The sequence below is a fragment of the Phycodurus eques genome, chromosome 17, assembly GCF_024500275.1.
Source record: "Phycodurus eques isolate BA_2022a chromosome 17, UOR_Pequ_1.1, whole genome shotgun sequence".
NCBI classification, from domain to species: domain Eukaryota; kingdom Metazoa; phylum Chordata; class Actinopteri; order Syngnathiformes; family Syngnathidae; genus Phycodurus; species Phycodurus eques.
The window spans coordinates 5,794,161-5,812,471 of NC_084541.1; positions in this window are offsets into that span (position 1 = coordinate 5,794,161).

Consider the following 18,311-nt stretch of genomic DNA (forward strand, 5'->3'; position numbering starts at 1 on the left):
TGCTTGCTTTGCGTGACTATTTGGACGTTTTCCTCTTTTTGCAAATATTTCTTTCTCTCTTGTAATAAAAACACAAAAAGACAAGATTTCTTCCTTACTTATTCTTTCAGAAAAAATATTTGCCAAAACACTACCTACACAGACACAGAGAAAAACTAAATTTAAGTTAAAATTTTGTTAAGTTAAAAGTTAAAAATGACTTGAGCAGTTATCCTATTAGGCTAACGATATGCCTGAATATACTGTATACATATAATCCTGCCACACTTGACATAAATTGCTTTCAGAGTCATTTTGTATGTACAACCCCAATCCCAATGAAGTTGGGATGTTGTGTTAAACAAATAAAAACAGAATGCAACGATTTGCAAATCATGTTCAACCTATATTTAATTGTATACACTACAAAGACAATATATTTAATTTTCAAACTGATAAACTTTATTGCTTTTAGCAAATAATCATTAACTTAGAATGTTATGGCTGCAAAAACACTGGGACATGGTCATGTTTACCACTGTGGTCATGTTTACCACTGTGTTACATCACCTTTTCTTTTAATAACATTCAATAAACGTTTCGTAACTGAGGACACTAATTGTTTAAGCTTTGTAGGTGGAATTCTTTCCCATTCTTGCTTGATGTTCAGCTTCAGCTGTTCAGCAGTCCGGGGTCTCCGTTGTCGTATTTTATGCTTCAAAATGTGCCACACATTTTCAATGGGAGACAGGTCTGGACTGCAGGCAGGCCAGTCTAGTACCCGTACTCGTTTACTATGAAGCCACACTGTTGTAACATGTGCAAAATATGGTTTGGCATTGTCTTGCTCAAATAAGAAGGGTCGTCCATGAAAACGACGTTGCTTGGATGAGAGCATATGTTTCTCCAAAACCTGTATGTACCTTTGAGCATTAATGGTACCTTCACAGATGTGTAAGTTACCCATGCCATTGGCACTAACACAGCCCCATACCATCTCAGATGCTGGCTTTTGAACTTTGCGTCCATAACAGTTCGGATGGTTCTTTTCCTCTTTGGCACGGAGGACACAACGTCCACAATTTCCCAAAACAATTTGAAATGTGGACTCGTCGGACCACAGAACACTTTTCCACTTTGCATCAGTCCATCTTAGATGAGCTTGGGCCCAGAGAAGCCAGCAGCGTTTCGGGGTGTTGTTGATAAATGGCTTTTGGTTTGCATAGTAGAGTTTTAAGTTGCACTTATGGATGTAGCGCCTAACTGTATTTACTGACATTGGTTTGCTGAAGTGTTCCTGAGCCCAGGCGGTGATATCCTTTTCACATTGATGTCGGTTTTTGATGCAGTGCCGCCTGAGAGATCAAAGGTCACGGGCATTCAATGTTGGTTTTCGGACTTGACTGCACAATTCAGGGAAGCTCCTTTTATACCCAATCATGGCACCCAGCTGTTCACCTGTGGGATGTTGCAAAAAGGTGTTTGATGAGCATTCCTCAACTTTCTCAGTCTTTTTTTCCACCTGTCCCAGCTTTTTGGGAACGTGTTGTAGCCATAAAATTCTAAGTTCATGATTATTTGCTAAAAACAATAAAGTTGATCAGTTTGAACATAAAATATCTTGCATTTGTAGTGTATTCAATTAAATATAGGTTGAACATGATTTGCAAATCATTGGATTCTGTTTTTATTTATGTTTAACACAACGTCCCAACTTCATTGGAATTGGGGTGTTAGATAGTGAATTGCTTGCAAAATGGTTATCAGAAAACACAATTAATAAAATAATCCCCAGTACTGAATTACTAAACAAGAACAATTACAATACCTCAACTGAGCTAGTTTTAGCTTTTACTGTGTAGCGTCCGGGCTATCATTAGCATTGGTAGGAGGTGAGGATAAGAGATTTAGAAAATAGATGGATGGATGGTTTCTAATTTGTCGCTACAGTGACCGACTTATTAACACATCTGCCTCACAGTTCTGAGGACCTGTATTCAAATCCGGCCTCCCCTGTGTGGAGTTTGCATTTTATCCCCCTGCCTAAGTGAGTTGTCACCAGGTCCTCCGGTTTGCTCCCAAATCCCAAAAACATGCATGGTAGGTTAATTGAAGACTCTCAATTGCCCGTAGGTGTGAATGTGTGTGTGAATGGTTGTTTGTGCCCTGCGAGTGGCTGGCAACAAGTTCAGGGTGTACCCTGCCTCTCATCCACATTCAGCTGGGGTAGGTTCCATCATACCAGCAACCCTAGGGTGACTAAGTGTTCTGGAAAATGGGTGGTTTCGAATTTGAAACACCAAAAAAGACACAAATACTGTATAAGATTTTGATAAACACAGTTTTTTATTAAGTTTTCATCTGAATATATTTTTAATTGACTCTCCGGTTTCCTCCCACATCCCAAAAACATGCATGGTAGGTTAATTGAAGACTCTCAATTGCCCGTACGTGTGAATGTGTGTGTGAATGGTTGTTTGTGCCCTGCGAGTGGCTGGCAACAAGTTCAGGGTGTACCCTGCCTCTCATCCACATTCAGCTGGGGTAGGTTCCATCATACCAGCAACCCTAGGGTGACTAAGTGTTCTGGAAAATGGGTGGTTTCGAATTTGAAACACCAAAAAAGACACAAATACTGTATAAGATTTTGATAAACACCGTTTTTTATTAAGTTTTCATCTGAATATATTTTTAATTGACTCTCCGGTTTCCTCCCACATCCCAAAAACATGCATGGGAGGTTAATTGATGACTCTAAATTGCCCGTGGGTGTGAATGTGTGTGCGAATGGTTGTTTGTTTATGTGTGCCCTGCGATAGTTTGGCAACCAGTTCAGGGTGTACCCCGCCTCCTGCCCGATGATAGCTGGGATAGGCTCCAGCACTCCCACAACCCTTGTGAGGATAACCGGCTCAGAAAATTGATGGATGGATGGATAGAAACCAGTCCAAGGTGCACATTCGTCTACCTTGTGCCTAAAGTCAGCTGGAATGGGCTACAACTCACAGGCGGTATAGAAAATGGATATTGGTCATTTTATCCAATTAGTAAAGAAAGACTCAAATACAATTCTATGGGTTCATGCTACATCTGGAAATTTTTATTCATCATTCTGATCAATTTGAAAATTCATTTTGGGATTAAAATGGAGTCAAAACGAAACAAAGAATGAGCTAAATGCCAAAAATAAAGTTACTTTATCCAGTATGTGCTGTACTGTTCCCCCCCCCCCGTAGTATACTATTTTTAACTTACAATAAGTAATAATACTGTTTCTTTTAAAGGGAAAATACTTATAATTCATATTTGTGTAGCGGATACGCCCAATGAAACACATTTGTGGAAGCCCGCCCCCCAAAGAGCTGCTGTCTGTTGTCGTACTAGAGCGGTACCGGAGACAAATTCCTTGTGTGGTTTTTTTGGACATACTTGGCAAATAAAGATGATTCTGATTCTGATTCATTACCCTCAACCAGACGGTCTGTTTCACAAGACACAGGAAACCTGGGTTATATCAATTGGGCCATAAACTAATTAACAGTCCTCTCTCCTGACAATTCTTACTGGCTTCTCCAACAAAGACCTTTTTCTGTGGACTGATCTATCCATCCATCCATCCATCCATTTTCTACCGCTTATCCGGGTCGGGTCGCGGTGGCAGTAGCTTTAGCAGGGACGCCCAGACTTCCCTCTCCCCAGCCACTTCATCCAGCTCTTCCGGGGGGATCCCGAGGCGTTCCCAGGCCAGCCGAAGGACGTAGTTTCTCCAGCGTGTCCTGGGTCGTCCCCGGGGTCTCCTCCCGGTGGGACGTGCCCGGAACACCTCACCGGGGAGGCGTCCGAGAGGCATCCGAATCAGATGCCCCAGGCACCTCATCTGGCTCCTCTCAATGCGGAGGAGCAGCGGCTCTACTCTGAGATCCTCCCGGATGACTGAGCTTCTCACTCTATCTCTAAGGGAGAGACCGGACACCCTGCGGAGGAAACTCATTTCGGCCGCTTGTATCCGGGATCTTGTTCTTTCGGTCACGACCCACAGCTCATGACCATAGGTGAGGGTAGGAACGAAGATCGACCGGTAAATTGACTGATCTAATGACCAAGAATTTTAGAAACCCTCTTTTCAAATGTGACAATACGGGACAAGGGCAACAACGGAGTTATTAGTTAGACAGGTCACAATGGAATTATTAATCACCGACCTTCGCAGGAACTCAAATGAAGTATAATGAACCATCTGGGATCATTGGTGGAGCACGGGCAACGCCCACTGGCGTTTCAGAGTCTAAATTACTATCCACAGTTTCACCGGGTTAAATATCTGTTTTGATATTTTACGAACCCTGCACGATGCTCCAAGTGTATATCATGATACCAATGCCACTATTGACTGTTTTTTTCACAGGTCTGCTGTCAAATCTGTTTGTCAACCAAATAAGACGATTGTGTTTTACCTCAGAAAAAATGTTACATCATGGATATGAAGTGTTCTTAGCCACCAAATAAGGTTGAAACACTCATTGCATGATGTGTGAGACAATGCAAAAGCTGGGAATTAATTTTCTTATTTTAGGTCCACGGAATTTAGACCAGATAACTTTAGAGTGACATTCAATATCAGAGGTGTGGTCTGTCCTTCCCGCTCTGGTCCTTTGGGGCAACTCCCCTTTTTCTTGGTACAAAAGACCGAATCCTTTTGTTCTCTGACTCTTGTTTTTCTGCTCCACTGAAGACGCTGGCTCCCAGCCAAAGCACACTCCCCACCACAGGAGGTGTGGGGGGCAAAATAGGCTAGGCCCGGCCAAATCTTCCTTGCCGCTTCACCAATCACTGAGAGCAGAGACATTCTGCCGACTCCCCAACTACACTTTTGCGTGCGCAAGTTCTCTGAGCATGTGGCGAACAACGTCACCCAGGTGCTTCTGCTATTCTACTCTTTTTTTCTTTTTCCTCCTTTTTCTTCAAAGCAACCTGTCGAAGTCCTTGCCCAGACATCGGAAGGATTGAAACGCATGCCTATATTTGTTCTGCACAACATGAGTACAGCTTGATGATTACGAAATACAAATTGGTGCATTATTGGGATTAAACAAGTGGTCACCTAATTCCCAGCTCTAGCATCACTCACTGTACATCCACTCATCCCACACTTGCGTCACGAGTTCAGCCTTCTTTACAAATGTTTATCTGTACCTTTTTGTCGTAAATTCCCTCTGCATTGTTTCCCAAGATTCCCCTGTAGATTTAATAACATTTTCTGTAAAATTCCACTTTCTGTCATGTAATTTGTGTGTTTGAGTACAACAGTAAACCACTGTAATTCGAGAAGTATTATTTCATCCATGTAGCAAGCCTTCTCGAGTACAAAGATTGATAGAGGTTTTTCGTCACTTTTCCTAAAATATACAAATATAAAAAGAGACGTGACGAAATATACAGTATAAACACAGTGTGATTTAAATTGAAGCATCTAGTCACTGTTTGATCTCTTTGTACAGCAATAAATGCAGTTCATACCACAATTTCAGGAATAAAATATGCTGATCAGTAGTCTTCAGGGGATGGTCTGTGCAACCTCAGTGGAACCAAGGGTGTTGTTGGAGCTGGGAGAGAGTGGCACGGGCGTCAGGGTCTCTTGTCAGGCTTGCTCTCAGGAGATTCTGGCAGGCTCCGAGGATAGATGGAAGGAAAAGATTAACTTGGTAACTTCAGTGGTCTACATACTACAACATGGAGGAGAACACTGGTGCCAGTATCATGGGCAGTACTGACTGGATACTTAAACTTACTATGAGAGAGCCTTGAGTCAATTTGCTTCTTTAGGAAGAACTCCTAAAGTTCAAATTGAGCACAATGCAAAATTGTGCAATACTGCCAAAGAGTATTGCGGTAGGCCTTGTACTCCCCAACATGCAGCAACTTGTGGTGAAACAAATTCAATGGTTCCTACAAGACACACACAGAGAAACAAATGATGAGACTCATCCTGAGAACACAACAGCAGATGTGAATGCAGAGCAGGAGGTGAACATTTTACCAAAGAAATGCTTCTGCACCAAAGGGGTGCCAAACAATCCGTTTCCAAGATCGATGATCCAGACACGAGGGACCTCGGAGCTGGTGTCAACGAGGACGTTTTCCATTTTGATGTCACGATGGAAAACGATTGGAGCGTCCATCGCAACTGCTGCGTTCACGAGCAGCTTCAAACGTTCTGATATGAAGACAAACAGATGAGGTCCAGGACAAAACTTTAAAGGGGACGTGGAAAATTATCTTTTTCACAGCTTGTATGCAAATAGTTGGGTGCCTGTCATGCCTGCTCACTAATTTTGTGTGAAATTACATAACCAAGTAAATCTTGTGTTTGTTTCCATCCAGCCTTCCATTTTCTTCTGCTTATCCGAGGTCGGGTCGTGGGGACAGTAGCTTTAGCAGGGTAGCCCAGACTTCCCGCTCCCCAGCCACTTCATCCAGCTCAGACAAAGAGAAAAAAAAACATAATTTTATCAAGCACATATTGTGACAGTAAGTTAAAAATGACTTGAGCAGTTATGCAATTACGCTAATGATATGCCTGAATATACTGTATAAATATTAATGCAGCCCTATGGGCGGCATAAGTCAGTGCAAACTGTAGGCCGGCAGAGGTTTGCGTCAGGAAGGGCATCCGGCTTAAAACTTTGCCAAACAAATATGAGCGTTCATCCAAAGAATTCCATACCGGATCGGTCGTGGCCCGGGTTAACAACGTCCACCACTGGCACCGTCAACCTGCGGGGCGTCGTTGGAAATTCAGCTACTGTGGGTCGAAGTCAAAGAAGAAGAAGAGGTGGAAAGCGGGTTCTTCGGCAGAAAGAGAAGAGGAAAACACAGAGCCTAGAACTGAATGTGGGGACTTTGAATGTTGGGACTATGACAGGAAAATCTCGGGAGTTGGTTGACATGATGATTAGGAGAAAGGTTGATATATTGTGTGTCCAGGAGACCAGGTGGAAAGGCAGTAAGGCTAGAAGTTTAGGGGCAGGGTTTAAATTATTTTACCATGGTGTAGATGGGAAGAGAAATGGAGTCGGGGTTATTTTAAAAGAAGAGTTGGCTAAGAATGTCTTGGAGGTGAAAAGAGTATCAGATCGAGTGATGAGGCTGAAATTTGAAATTAAGGGTGTTATGTGTAATGTGATTAGTGGCTATGCCCCACAGGTAGGATGTGACCTAGAGGTGAAAGAGAAATTCTGGAAGAAGCTAGATGATGTAGTTCTGAGCATCCCAGACAGAGAGAGAGTCGTAATTGGTGCAGATTGTAATGGACATGTTGGTGAAGGTAATAGGGGTGATGAAGAAGTGATGGGTAAGTACGGCATCCAGGAAAGGAACTTGGAGGGACAGATGGTGTTAGAGTTTGCAAAAAGGATGCAAATAGCTGTAGTGAACACTTTTTTTCAGAAGAGGCACGAACATAGGGTGACCTACAAGAGCGGAGGTAGAAGCACACAGGTGGATTACATCTTGTGCAGACGATGTAATCTGAAGGAGGTTACCAACTGTAAGGTAGTGGTAGGGGAGAGTGTGGCTAGACAGCATAGGATGGTGGTGTGTAAGATGACTCTGGTGGTGGGGAGGAAGATTAGGAAGACAAAGGCAGAGAAGAGAACCATGTGGTGGAAGCTGAGACAGGACGAGTGTTGTACAGCTTTTCGGGAAGCGGTGATACAGGCTCTCGGTGGACGGGAGGAGCTTCCAGAAGACTGGACCACTGCAGCCAAGGTGATCAGAGAAGCAGGAAGGAGAGTACTTGGTGTATCTTATGGCAGGAAAGGAGAGAAGGAGACTTGGTGGTGGAACCTCACAGTACAGGAAATCATACAAGGAAAAAGGTTAGCTAAGAAGAAGTGGGACACTGAGAGGACCGAGGAGAGGCGAAAGGAATACATTGAGATGCGACACAGGGCAAAGGTAGAGGTGGCAAAGGCAAAACAAGAGGCATATGATGACATGTATGGCAGGTTGGACACTAAAGAAGGAGAAAAGGATCTATACAGGCTGGCCAGACAGAGGGATAGAGATGGGAAGGATGTGCAGCAGGTTAGGGTGATTAAGGATAGAGATGGAAATATGTTGACTGGTGCCAGCAGTGTGCTAGCGAGATGGAAAGAATACTTCGAGGAGTTGATGAATGAGGAAAATGATAGAGAAGGGAGAGGAGAAGAGGCAAGTGTGGTGGACCAGGAAGTGGCAATGATTAGTAAGGGGGAAGTTAGAAAGGCATTAAAGACAATGAAAAATGGAAAGGCAGTTGGTCCTGATGACATTCCTGTGGAGGTATGGAAGCACCTAGGAGAGGTGGCTGTGGAGTTTTTGACCAGCTTGTTCAATAGAATTCTAGTGCGTGAGAAGATGCCTGAGGAATGGAGGAAAAGTGTACTGGTGCCCATTTTTAAGAACTAAGGTGATGTGCAGAGCTGTGGCAACTATAGAGGAATAAAGTTGATGAGCCACACAATGAAGTTATGGGAAAGAGTAGTGGAGGCTAGACTCAGGACAGAAGTGAGTATTTGCAAGCAACAGTATGGTTTCATGCCTAGAAAGAGTACCACAGATGCATTATTTGCCTTGAGGATGTTGATGGAAAAGTACAGAGAAGGTCAGAAGGAGCTACATTGTGTCTTTGTAGATCTAGAGAAAGCCTATGACAGAGTACCCAGAGAGGAACTGTGGTACTGCATGCGGAAGTCTGGAGTAGCAGAGAAGTATGTTACAATAATACAGGACATGTACGAGGGCAGCAGAACAGCGGTGAGGTGTTCTGTAGGTGTGACAGAAGAATTTAAGGTGGACGTGGGACTGCATCAGGGATCAGCCCTGAGCCCCTTCCTTTTTGCAGTGGTGATGCATAGGCTGACAGATGAAGTTAGACTGGAATCCCCGTGGACCATGATGTTTGCAGATGACATTGTGATCTGCAGTGAAAGAAGGGAGCAGCTGGAGGAACGGTTAGAAAGATGGAGGCATGCACTGGAAAGAAGAGGAATGAAGATTAGCCGAAGTAAAACAGAATATATGTGCATGAATGAGGGGTGGTGGGGGAAGAATGAGGCTACAGGGAGAAGAGATAGCAAGGGTGGAGGACTTTAAATACTTGGGGTCAACTGTCCAGAGCAATGGTGAGTGTGGTCAGGAAGTGAAGAAACGGGTCCAAGCAGGTTGGAACGGGTGGACGAAGGTGTCAGGTGTGTTATGTGACAGAAGAGTCTCTGCTAGGATGAAGGGCAAAGTTTATAAAACAATGCTGAGGCCAGCCATGATGTGTGGATTAGAGACAGTGGCACTGAAGAGACAACAGGAAGCAGAGCTGGAGGTGGCGGAAATGAAGATGTTGAGGTTCGCTCTTGGAGTGACTAGGTTGGATAAAAATAGAAATGAGCTCATCAGATGGACAGCCAAGGTTCGATGTTTTGGAGACAAAGTTCGAGAGAGCAGACTTCAATGGTTTGGACAAGTCCAGAGGAGAAATAGTGAGTATATTGGTAGAAGGATGATGAGGATGGAGCTGCCAGGCAAGAGAGCTAGAGGAAGACCAAAGAGAAGGTTGATGGATGTCATGAGGGAAGACATGATGGCAGTTGGTGTTCGAGAGGAGGATGCAGGAGATAGGCTTACATGGAAAAGGATGACGCGCTGTGGCGACCCCTAACGGGACAAGCCGAAAGGAAAAGAAGTAGAAGAAGAAGGCTAGATGGGCTCTGTTCTTCACTAGATTTAATTTCATGTTATCCTACCGACCTGGTTCTAAAAATGGTAAGCCAGATGCTTTGTCACGTATTTTCTGCGAAGAGAATTCTTTGTCTGACCCTAAGACTATTTTGCCCAAGTCATGTTTCATTTCCGCTTTTGTTTGGGACATCGAAACTGCGGTTAAAGGGGCTCTGAAAAACACTCTTAGCCCTGAAGATTGCCCTGAAAACAGGCTTTATGTGGTTCCGACCTTAAGAGGAAGAGTCATCCACTGGGCTCACACGAACCGAACTGTATGTCACCCAGCCATTGCCAAGACTCAATCAGTGGTTGAACAGCGCTTTTGGTGGCCTAATGTTAGGAGGGATGTTACCGATTACGTCAATGCTTGTCAGGTGTGTGCTGCTAACAAATCCTCTTGTCAACGTCCTTCTGGGGAGTTGCGACCCCTGCCAATACCACAACGTCCTTGGTCAGACATTTCCGTAGACTTTGTGACAGGATTACCGGCCTCGAAAGGTAATACCACAATTCTCACCGTAGTTGACAGGTTCTCTAAAATGGCTCACTTCATTGCACTCCCGAAACTCCCCTCAGCTAAAGATACTGCAGAGTTAATGATCAATCAGGTATTCAAATTCCATGGTTTCCCCAAGAATGTGGTATCTGATAGGGGTCCCCAATTCATTTCGCAATTTTGGAAGGTGTTTTGCAATCTCATAGGTGCTACCGTCAGTCTGTCATCTGGGTTTCACCCTGAAACCAACGGCCAAACCGAGAGGCTGAACCAGGACCTGGAGACTGGGCTCCGATGTCTCGCTTCACAGGAGCCGCGATCCTGGTCTCAGAAACTGGTTTGGGTCGAATTCTCCCACAATTCCCTCCCCTCTGCATCCACTGGTCTATCACCTTTTCACGTTGTGCATGGTGACCAACCATCTCTGTTTCCTGCCATAGCCCCAGAGTCCACAGTTCCAGCGGCATTGACCTTGGTGAGACACTGCAGGAGGACCTGTGAGCGAGCCCACCAGATGCTGCTTGAGCCATGGACGGTCTGACAAAGCCGCTGTGTCGGAGGACACCGTCCCCGAACTACAAAGTGGGTCAGCGAGTTTGGCTCTCGACCAAACATATTCCACTCCGGGTGGAGTCCAAGAAGCTCGCTCCCAGGTTCGTTGGGCCCTTCCCCATCACAAAGATCGTCAACCCTGTCACCGTGAAGCTGAGGCTCCCAAGGTCGATGCGGGTCCACCCTGCTTTTCACGTCAGCCTACTCAAGCCAGCCCGGGAGTCCCCTCTGGTCACGCCTTCCAGGCCTCCTCCTCCCCCCCGGTTTGTGGATGGGGGCCCTGTCTTCTCTGTGAAGCGGCTATTGTCGTCTCGTCGGAGGAGGAGGGGGTTTCAATATCTGGTGGACTGGGAGGGCTATGGGCCTGAGGAATGTTCATGGGTGCCGTCTGCGTTTATCATGGATGATTCGCTCATTCGGGACTTCCACGTTGCGCATCCAGGGGCCCCGGGGCCGTCTGGGGCCGGCCGTTAAGGGGGGGGTACTGTCAGGGGTGTGTGTTCCGGGTTTTGTCTTCCCCCTGTTTCACACACACCTGCTCCTGTGAGCATCTTCACCACCTGTGCCTCGTTCACCCTAATTACCCCTTGTATTTAACCTCATGTCTCATTCTCTCTCGTCGCCAGTTCGTTGTACCTTGTCGTCGCGTTGCAGCATTCCTTGTTTCCACGTCACAGACTCACAGTAAGATTTCCGATGATCGACCTCGCCTCTTTGTCTCATGTTTTTGGATACTGTTGCCTTTCTTTGATTGCCTGCCTGTGTACCAACCTATGCCTGTATATTAAACCTCTCTTTTTGGAAACTGTCCATTTGTTTTGGAGTCGTGCATTTTTGGGTCCTATTCTCTGTTCCGTTCATGACAATTGTAACATCCATCAATTGACTCCCTGTTAGTTATCCTCTCTGATGAAAGATTTGTATTCCCTAATCCCATCTATTATCTCCATCTGTTTCTCATTTTGAATACCCTGGCATGAAATGCAGCCATTGCTCAGACATTCCACACTTTCCTTCAACAGACTGAACAGTCAAATTGTTTTAGTACGATGATAAGATCAGTGAGATGTGTGATTATATGATAATAACGACTCATTTAATTGTCACAGAATTTAAATTAAAAGTACACTTTGGTTATACTTAATTGTGCATTATCTTTTTCAAGTAATACAAACCCCAATTCCAATGAAGTTGGGGTGTCGTGTAATAGGTAAATAAAAATAATACAATGATTTGCAAATCCTTATCAACCTATATTCATTTGATTTCACTCCAAAGATATAAGATATTTTTTTCTATTCAAACTGATGAACATTATTGTTTGTTTTTTGATGTACAACTTAAGTTGCTCTGGTCTCTGTTGTTGTTATTTTACGTTTCATAATGTACCACACTTTTTCATTTACTTTGTCTTTGTTGTGTATTCAATTGAATATAGGTTGAAAATAATTTACAAATCATTGTATTCTGTTTATTTATTTATTTATTTATTTTTACATTTTACACAACATTCCAACTTCATTGGAATTGAGATTTGTAAAAATAAAAAAAAAGAAGAACATGAAGAATTGATGAGCCTTATGACCTTATTTTTATTCGTCATAGAAAGATGTGCAAATGAATCATGCGAGTATCTGGAGCGACCCTTTATAGTAGGAGCCGAATGACACTTCATCATTATCATCACTTTCCATGATCCTTTTATTTTGAGACAAGATATACAACAATTTCAGGAATAAAATATGATGATCAGTAGTCTTCAGGGGACGGGCCGTGCAACCAATGGTGTAGTTGGAGCAGAGACAGAGTTATACAATTGTTAAATACTGCAGCTAAAGTCTGGTTTAATGAAGGCAAGTTTATGCCAATTGAAAATATTAAGTGTGTTGTATGAAACCAAAGGATGCTTACTTGAAGAACTGGATGGTCAGTGCTGCTGTTGCTATTTTGAGACAATTATTTTTTGTTAGATTGTGAAAAACTGAATCTGAAGACTGGTTTAATGAAGGCAAGTTCTTGCCAATTTCAAATATTATGTGTGTTGTATGGAGGCTTAGGGAGTAACAGAATAATGTACATGCAACGGGATTACGTAATCAGATGAACAAAAAAGGTAACTGTATTCAGTTAAAGAAAAAAAAACATGTAATCAGACTGCAGTTTCATTTATTAATAATATGAATTATTTAGCAGGATGAAAAATTTTAAAATGGGGAGAGGCCGGTTGTTGATTTTGAGCCCCAACCTTTTACAGAGTTAGCAGCGCATCATTAAATCATAAGGTGGGAGGTGTGTCTGTGTGTGTTTCCGAATACTTTTGAGTACTTCCATTAATTCTCATCCACAACACAGAAAACTTTAATCTACAAAGAGGTGCTGGGACCCAATCGTCAACTGGTCTCCTTGTTTCGAACCGATTGGTGAGTTGAGTTGGGGACCAAGGCTACTGGAGCAGTTGGGTCGTCTCAGCAAGGAACCAGCGCATACAGATCCACACTTTGTGTATGATCGTCTTTCTACATTGTCCTCTTGAGCCCATCGATAAGACAAGATGGTTGTATTTGATCCAGCTGCTGGAATTACTTTCGGGAAGTGAAATTGAGTGTGAAATTAATGATGATTGAATTTGATAAAAACGAGTACAATAAATGGATTCAGGTTTCCCTTGCCTGGACGTGAGTCACCGGGCCCCCCCTCTGGAGCCAAGCCTGGAGGTGGTGCTCGAAGGCGAGCGCCTGGTGGCAGGGCCTGCACCCATGGGGCCCGGCCGGGCTCAGCCCGAAAGGGTAACGTGGGTCCCCCTTCCCATGGGCTCACCACCTGTGGGAGGGGCCATAGGGGTCGGGTGCAGTGCGAGCTGGGCGGTGGCCGAAGGCGGGAACCTTGGCGAGCCGATCCCCGGCTATAGAAGCTAGCTCTAGGGACGTGGAATGTCACCTCTCTGGCAGGGAAGGAGCCTGAGCTGGTGTCTGAGGTCGAGAAGTTCCGACTAGATATAGTCGGACTCGTCTCCATGCACAGCTTGGGCTCTGGTACCAGTCCTCTCGAGAGGGGTTGGACTCTCTTCCACTCTGGAGTTGCCCACGGTGAGAGGCGCCGAGCAGGTGTGGGTATACTTATTGCTCCCCGGCTCGGCGCCTGTACGTTGGGGTTCACCCCGGTGGACGAGAGGGTAGCCTCCCTTCACCTTCGGGTGGGGGGACGGGTCCTGACTGTTGTTTGTGCCTATGCGGCAAATAGCAGTTCAGAGTACACACCCTTTTTGGAGTCCTTGGAGGGGGTGCTGGAGAGCGCTCCCATTGGGGACTCCATCGTTCTGCTGGGGGACTTCAATGCTCATGTGGACAATGAGAGTGACCCGAGCGGTGTTCTGTTATTGGACTTCTGTGCTCGTCATGGATTGTCCATAACAAACACCATGTTCAAGCATAAGGGTGTCCACACGTGCACTTGGCACCAGGACACCCTAGGTCGCAGTTGGCGTTCACCCCGGTGGACGAGAGGGTAGCCGACAGAACTTTGCTCATGTTCCGGGGGAGGCTGGGGACATCGAGTCCGAGTGGACCATGTTCCACGCCTCCATTGCTGAGGCGGCCGACCGGAGCTGTGGCCGTAAGGTGGTCGGTGCCTGTCGTGGCGGCAAATCCCCGAAGGGATGCCGTCAAGCTGAAGAAGGAGTCCTATTGGGCCTTTTTGGCCTGTGGGACTCCTGAGGCAGCTGATGGGTACCGGCTGGCCAAGCGGAATGCAGCACTGGTGGTCGCTGAAGCAAAAACTCGGGTATGGGAGGAGTTCGGTGAGGCCATGGAGAAAGACTTCCGGACGGCTTCAAGGAAATTCTGGTCCACCATCCGACGTCTCAGGAGAGGAAAGCAGTGCACCACCAACACTGTGTATAGTGGGGATGGGGTGCTGCTGACCTCGACTCGGGACGTTGTGAGTCGGTGGGGAGAATACTTCGAAGACCTCCTCAATTCCACCGACACGCCTTCCCATGAGGAAGCACAGGTGTGGGTTCTCTGAGGCGGGCTCTCCTATCTCTGGGTTTGAGGTCACCGAGGTAGTTAAAAAGCTCCTCGGTGGCAGGTGAGATTCGCCCGGAGTTCCTAAAGGCTCTGGATGTTGTGGGGCTGTCCTCGTTTACACGCCTCTGCAACATTGCGCGGACATCGGGGACAGTGCCTCTGGATTGGCAGACTGGGGTGGTGGTCCCCCTTTGGTGGAAGGGGGACCACCGGAGGGTGTGTGCCAACTACAGGGGGATCACACTGCTCAGCCTCCCTGGTAAGGTCTATTCAGGGGTGCTGGAGAGGAGGGTCCGTCGGGAAGTCGAATCTCAGATTCAGGATGAGCATTGGTTTTCGTCCTGGCCGTGGAACAGTGGACCAGCTCTACACCCTCGGCAGGGTCCTCGAGGGTGCATGGTAGTTCGCCCAACCAGTCTACATGTGTTTTGTGGACTTGGAGAAGGCGTTTGACCGTGTCCCTCGGGAAGTCCTGTGGAGGGTGCTTCAGGAGTATGGGGTACCGAACCCCCTGATACGGGCTGTTCGGTCCCTGTACGACCGGAGTCAGAGTTTGGTCCGCATATCCAGCAGTAAGTCGGACTCGTTCCCGGTGAGGGTTGGACTCCGCCAAGGCTGCCCTTTGTCGCCGATTCTGTTCATAACTTTTATGGACAGAATTTCTCGGCGCAGCCAAGGCGTATAGGGGGTCCGGTTTGATGGCCTCAGTATTGCATCTCTGCTTTTTGCTGATGATGTGGTTCTGTTGGCTTCATCAAGCCGTGAGCTCCAACTCTCACTGGAGCGATACAAAGTCATGAGCTGTGGGTCTTCTCACCCGCTAGAATTCTATTGAACAAGCTGGTCAAAAACTCCACAGCCACCTCTCCTAGATGCTTCCATACCTCCACAGGAATGTCATCAGGACCAACTGCCTTTACATTTTTCATTCTCTTTACTGCCTTTGTAACTTCCCCCTTCCTAATCATTGCCACTTCCTGGTCCACCACACTTGCCTTTTCTACTTTCCCTTCTCTATCATTTTCCTCATTCATCAACTCCTCAAAGTATTCTTTCCATCTAGCTAGCACACTTCTGGCACCAGTCAACATATTTCCATCTCTATCCTTAATCACCCTAACCTGCTGCACATCCTTCCCATCTCTATCCCTCTGTCTGGCCAGCCTGTATAGATCATTTTCTCCTTCTTTAGTGTCCAACCTCTACCTTTGCCCTGTGTCGCATCTCAATGTATTCCTTTCGCCTCTCCTCGGTCCTCTCAGTGTCCCACTTCTTCTTAGCTAACCTTTTTCCTTGTATGATTTCCTGTACTGTGAGGTTCCACCACCAAGTCTCCTTCTCTCCTTTCCTGCCAGAAGATACACCAAGTACTCTCCTGCCTGCTTCTCTGATCACCTTGGCTGCAGTGGTCCAGTCTTCTGGAAGCTCCTCCCGTCCACCGAGAGCCTGTATCACCTCTTCCCGAAAAGCTGCACAACACTCGTCCTGTCTCAGCTTCCACCACATGGTTCTCTTCTCTGCCTTTGTCTTCCTAATTTTCCTCCCCTACCACCAGAGTCATCTTACACACCACCATCCTATGCTGTCTAGCCACACTCTCCCCTACCACTACCTTACAGTTGGTAACCTCCTTCAGATTACATCGTCTGAACAAAATGTAATCCACCTGTGTGCTTCTACCTCCGCTCTTGTAGGTCACCCTATGTTCGTGCCTCTTCTGGAAAAAAGTGTTCACTACAGCCATTTGCATCCTTGTTGCAAAGTCTACCACCATCTGTCCCTCCAAGTTCCTTTCCTGGATGCCGTACTTACCCATCACGTCTTCATCACCCCTATTTCCTTCACCAACATGTCCATTACAATCTGCACCAATTACAACTCTCTCTCTGTCTGGGATACTCAGAACTACATCATCTAGCTCCTTCCAGAATTTCTCTTTCACCACTAGGTCACATCCTACCTGTGGGGCATAGCCACTAATCACATTACACATAACACCCTTAATTTCAAATTTCAGCCTCATCACTCGATCTGATACTCTTTTCACCTCCAAGACATTCTGAGCCAACTCTTCTTTTAAAATAACCCTGACTCAATTTCTCTTCCCATCTACACCATGGTAAAATAATTTAAACCCTGTCCCTAAACTTCTAGCCTTACTGCCTTTCCACCTGGTCTCCTGGACACACAATATATCAACCTTTCTCCTAATCATCATGTCAACCAACTCCCGAGATTTTCCTGTCATCGTCCCAACATTCAAAGTCCCCACATTCAGTTCTAGGCTCTGTGTTTTCCTCTTCTCTTTCTGCCGGAGAACCCGCTTTCCACCTCTTCTTCTTCTTCGACTTCGACCTACAGTAGCTGAACCGGCGGCGTCAACCTGCACGGCGCCGGTGGCGGACGTTGTTAACCCGGGCCACGGCCGATCCGGTATGGAATTCTTTGGATGAACGCTCATATTTGTTTGGCAAGGTTTTAAGCGGGATGTCCTTCCTGACGCAACCCTCTGCATTTATCCGGGCTTGGGACCGGCCTACAGCCTGCCTAGCATTTAATCTTTTAGCAGTTTTAATATACTCAAGGTTCTTGTGATCTGTCCATACTAAAAACAGAGTCTGTGCCCCCTCGGGCCAGTGTCTCCACTCCATCAAAGCCACCTTGACTGCCAGCAGTTCACGGTCACCAATGTCATAATTTTTCTCAGCTGGGCTCAGTTTTTTGGAGAGAAAAGCACAAGGATGTAATTTATCATCCTTGAGAGATTTCTGGGAGAGCACTGCTCCTATTCCGGCATCAGACGCATCGACTTCTACCACAAACTGCTGTTTGAGATCTGGCAAAGTAAGGATGGGAGCGGAGGTAAAGCTCGATTTAAGTTTTTGAAAAGCTGCCTGACAAAGCGGGTTCCATACAAAAGGTTTGTGTGGCGAGGTAAGATCATGCAAAGGAGAGGCTATAGAACTGACATTTCTGATGAATTTTCTGTCAAAGTTTGCGAACCCTAATAACCTTTGTACATCTTTGCGTGACGTGAGAGTAGGCCAATTAATAACGGCATCGACTTTGCAAGGGTCCATTTTGACTTCATCCTTGATCCAGGACGAAACCCAGAAAAGAAACGGACGCCTTGTGGAATTCACATTTCTCAGCCTTGACATATAGTTGATTCTGCAGTAACCGCTGCAATACAGAGCGGACATGAATAATGTGAGTCTCCTCATCCGGAGAGAATATCAAAATGTTGTCCAAATAGACAAAAACATAAACATTCAACATGTCACGCAGGACATCATTGACAAGGTTTTGGAAAACAGCTGGAGTGTTAGTCAGTCCAAAAGGCATTACCAAATACTCATAATGTCCCGTTGGTAGTGTTGAATGCTGTTTTCCATTCATCCTCCTCCCTTATCCTGACTACGATGATACACATTTCTTCAGTCCAGTTTGGTGAAAATCTTGGCTCCGTCCAGGAACTCAAAGGCGGTGGAGATGAGAGGAAG